Genomic DNA, 5,000 nt, shown 5'->3' with positions numbered 1-5,000 from the left:
ACAATTAGTAACCAATCGCTTTCAGATTTAAGATCAGAAATTGATTGTTTTTTTCATTATTAAGTAATCTGCAATCAAATCAGATTACATTTTCTGAGTAATCTGTCCAAAAGTGGCAGTAGTAGAGTCATGGCGCAATGTAAAGTTTGTACTGAACCAACACAGTGTAAAATTCATATAGCATCAACACAGTGTAAAGTTTCATTGGAAAGTACAATTCTTGTCACATCAATACAGTGTAAAGTTCATATTGAATCGACAAAGCGTAAAGTTACGGTGCAGTGTAAAGTTCCTATTGATTATACACAGTGTAAAGTTACGGTGCAGTGTAAAGTTCCTATTGATTATACACAGTGTAAAGTTATGGTGCAGTGCAAAGTTCATAATGAGTATACACAGTGTAAAGTTAAGGTGCAGTGTAACGTTCCTATTGCATCAATACAGTGTAAAGTTCATAATGAGTATACACAGTGTAAAGTTACAGTGCAGTGTAAAGTTCGTATAGCATCACCACATTGTGAAGTTTCATTGCAAAGTGAAATTCTTATAGCATCAACACAGTGTAAAGTTTCATTGGAAAGTACAATTCTTGTCGCATCAATACAGTGTAAAGTTCATAGTGAATCAATACAGTGTAAAGGTATTGTGCAGTGTAAAGTTCCTATTGCATCAATACAGTGTAAAGTTACAGTGCAGTGTAACGTTCCTATTGCATCAATACAGTGTAAAGTTCATAGTGAATCGATACAGTGTAAAGTTCATAATGAATCGATACAGTGTAAAGTTCATAATGAATCGATACAGTGTAAAGTTCATAATGAATCGATACAGTGTAAAGTTCATAGTGAATCAATACAGTGTAAAGTTGCGGTGCAGGTATGTTTCACCATGGTCAAAAGGCTTCAGCTCTTCATTTTCAGTCCAGTGGATTTCGTTTCTATCTTGTTGTTTGGACACTATACTACACTTAATGTATTTTGCAGTAAGCAGCGATCTTTCCTTCATTTATTTTTCACCCAATGCCGTCCGCACAGAAAAACATAAAGTGAGACCGCCGCGTCCGTCCCTCAGTATCAATATTCACCACGCAGCCAATAAAACTCACATACAGATGAGGATCTCCGTCGCCGCGCCGGGTTCATCCTCCGTTCTAATCCCTCCGCCCTCGGTGTCCTTGGCGCCGGCGGCTGTCCGTCACAGCGCCCGTCTGTGATTGGTCGGGTCGCGTCGGTGGGAGCCAATGACCTCCTCGGAGGTCGGGGGGGTCGTTACCGACTCCGTGTTGGCTCGTTAGAGAGGCCTTGGACCGCGGCCAGGGGACGAGACACACCGACCCTCTCTCTCTGCACACACACACACACACACACACACACACACACACACAAACAGACACAGGGAGACACACTCATATATACACACATATACACAGACAAACACACAAGAACACAGACATAGGGATGCTTATACACAGACACTCACACACACATGGAGACAAACACACATTGTACATACACACATACTGTAAACACGCAGTTATACATGCAGACCAAAACACACATGAATACACACACACATACACACATACAGACATAGAAACACACACACATACATACGTATGCATGTATAAGTATGCATATGCAAATGTTCATACATGCAAAAGCAGGAACACACAAGCATGCATGCAGACACACACACACACACACATACACACACGCACACACACACATATACACAAGCATACACACTTGTTAATGCACAAAATACACACCCTCCCACTCCGGCTTGCTTGCTTGTAGACACACACACACACACACACACACATGTAAGTCCATACATTGTCCACACACACACACACACACACGCCGGCCGTCCTCTCACCTCTCGCTCCGTGGTGTGTGTGTTTGATAGGTGTTAGAGGTTTTGTCGCCTCTCTATGTGTTCTGTCACACATGAGATGGCCTCCATATATCCAACCCCCCCCCCCCCCTCCATCCCCATCTACAGACAGACAGTCACAAGGCATTCTGGGTACTGGTGGGTAGAGCTGGGTAGTGAGGCCGTACAGTACGACTGCACAGTGACATCATTACTGCAGCTGGGGGTTCGGTGATTTTAGTAGTTCTTGATTTTAGGATCTTCCTGGGATTTGAACCAGCGACCTCCAGCTTCCATCAAACTGCTTCTTCTTTAAACTCCCATTGCTGTTACTTCCTGCTTTCATGATGACATCACGCTGCACCAGGAGGCAGAAATATACATCTCTAACCAATAAAGTATCTGATTTTTGAACAGTACAGTACAATGTTTTTATACTACCAGTCAAATGTTTGGACACACCACATTTTTCTTTATTTTTACTATTTTCCACATTATAGAATATTAGTAAAGACATCAAAACTATGAAATAACACAAATAGAATTATGCAGCGACCAAAAAAGTGTTAAATCAAATCAAAACTATCTTATATTTTAGATTCTTAGCCTTGATGGAAAGGAAAAGGCTTTGGAAAGAAATTCATACATAGGATCAACTTCACTTTTATATTTGTCTAAGAAACTAATGTCAAGCATTTAAACAGAAGACTGTAGATCAAAATGCTTTAAGATGATGAAAAACATAGAACATTCAATCAGGTTCAGACTGGTGACTGGTAGTTTAGTTTGAACTTACTGAGAGAAGTACAGACTGATTCATCTTCAGTATGTAGAAGTGGAGATAACACGCTAACATCATGGCTGACAGATAAGAACACTAAATGAGTTTAGAGTTGGTGGTTTGTTAGAGAGTGGAACAGAATAGAACAGAATAGAACAGAATAGAACAGAGTGGAACAGAGTGGAACAGAATAGAACAGAGTGGAACAGAGTGGAACAGAATAGAACAGAGTGGAACAGAATAGAACAGAGTGGAACAGAATAGAACAGAATAGAACAGAGTGGAACAGAATAGAACAGAATAGAACAGAGTGGAACAGAATAGAACAGAGTGGAACAGAGTGGAACAGAATAGAACAGAGTGGAACAGAATAGAACAGAGTGGAACAGAGTGGAACAGAATAGAACAGAATGGAACAGAGTGGAACAGAGTGGAACAGAGTAGAACAGAATGGAACAGAGTGGAACAGAGTGGAACAGAATAGAACAGAGTGGAACAGAGTGGAACAGAGTGGAACAGAGTGGAACAGAATAGAACAGAATAGAACAGAGTGGAACAGAGTGGAACAGAGTGGAACAGAATAGAACAGAGTGGAACAGAGTGGAACAGAGTGGAACAGAATAGAACAGAGTGGAACAGAGTAGAACAGAATAGAACAGAATAGAACAGAGTGGAACAGAGTGGAACAGAGTGGAACAGAATAGAACAGAATAGAACAGAGTGGAACAGAGTGGAACAGAGTGGAACAGAATAGAACAGAGTGGAACAGAGTAGAACAGAATAGAACAGAGTGGAACAGAATAGAACAGAATAGAACAGAGTGGAACAGAGTGGAACAGAATAGAACAGAATAGAACAGAGTGGAACAGAGTGGAACAGAGTGGAACAGAATAGAACAGAATAGAACAGAGTGGAACAGAGTGGAACAGAATAGAACAGAGTGGAACAGAGTGGAACAGAATAGAACAGAATAGAACAGAGTGGAACAGAGTGGAACAGAATAGAACAGAGTGGAACAGAGTGGACAGAATAGAACAGAGTGGAACAGAGTGGAACAGAATAGAAGAACGAATAGAACAGAGTGGAACAGAGTGGAACAGAATAGAACAGAGTGGAACAGAATAGAACAGAGTTGGAACAGAGTGGAACAGAGTGGAACAGAATAGAACAGAATAGAACAGAGTGGAACAGATAGAAACAGAATAGAACAGAATGGAAACAGAATAGACACAGAGTGGAACAGAATAGAACAGAATAGAACAGAATAGAACAGAGTGGAACAGAATAGAACAGAATAGAACAGAATTGGAACAGAATAGAACAGAATAGAACAGTATAGAACAAGGTCCGAACTCATTTTAATTTTCTTCTTCTCTGCTCGTGTTTCTGTAGTTTGCGCAGCAGCAGAGCCGGGCTGCTCTAATTAGGACAAACAGGACAGAGAGACTAGTCCACCAGCTCAGGGAATACACACACACACACACACACACACACACCACACACACACACACATGACCCCCAAACACGCACAAATGCTCACTCGAACACATACACACACGTGCACGCATATATACACACACATATCTATATATACATGCATTAAATGAATACACACACACACATATGCATGGACACACTCTGACACACACTGACATTACTCTCGTCAGCTTGTGTGTGTATAGTTTAGATCGCCCATTCTGTCCCCCTCTCTCATTGACCCCCCCCCCCCCACACACACACACACACACACACACACACATGTCCGGAGTGTTTAGCGCTGACAGGCTGCTGGTGTTGATTTACTGCGGCTCAGGTCGTATCTCTGCATTTTAGCGGCCTATTAAGAGATGCAGGATTTATCACTACATCCCCCCCCCTCCCACACACACACACACACACACACACACACACACACACACACACAACCCACCCCCCCACCCACCCATTCCCCTTAAAACCAACAGATAAATCAGAAAGGGTGTGTGTGTGAATGCAGGCGGTTTGGGTGGTTTGTCTGTTTCACTGTGTGACTGTGTGTGTGTGTGTGGGGGGGGTGTATGAGTGTGTGTGAGTGTGTGTGTTTATGGGTGGAGGTGGGGCTTCAGTGTGTGTGTGTGTGTGTGTGGTGGAGAGGAGGGGGGGGGGGGTCTTTTAGTGACCCGCCATGCAAATCATGTCCATCAGTCGCCACTGTAAAGCGGTTAATGTTGTGAGTTCACGTCTCGCTGCCATAAATCAACCACACACACACACACACACACACACACCACACACACACACACACACACACACTCACACACACACACCGCACACATCGCTGCTGTCGGATGAAAACCTCCTAACT

At 42.6% G+C, this 5,000-nt stretch overlaps 2 protein-coding genes across 12 annotated transcripts in view; both read left to right on the top strand.

Moving 5' to 3' along the window:
• tbc1d2 (TBC1 domain family, member 2) overlaps positions 1-5,000 on the top strand; it is a 441,666-nt gene that overhangs the window by 57,731 nt on the left and 378,935 nt on the right. The gene's annotated exons all lie outside the window — the stretch shown is intronic.
• The window catches only part of LOC139911130 (transcription factor COE3), a 148,802-nt gene that overhangs the window by 36,376 nt on the left and 107,426 nt on the right, over positions 1-5,000 (top strand). The gene's annotated exons all lie outside the window — the stretch shown is intronic.

Source organism: Centroberyx gerrardi, chromosome 16 (genome assembly GCF_048128805.1).
Source record: "Centroberyx gerrardi isolate f3 chromosome 16, fCenGer3.hap1.cur.20231027, whole genome shotgun sequence".
Lineage (NCBI taxonomy): Eukaryota > Metazoa > Chordata > Actinopteri > Beryciformes > Berycidae > Centroberyx > Centroberyx gerrardi.
This window is presented reverse-complemented; position numbering and strand designations above follow the sequence as displayed.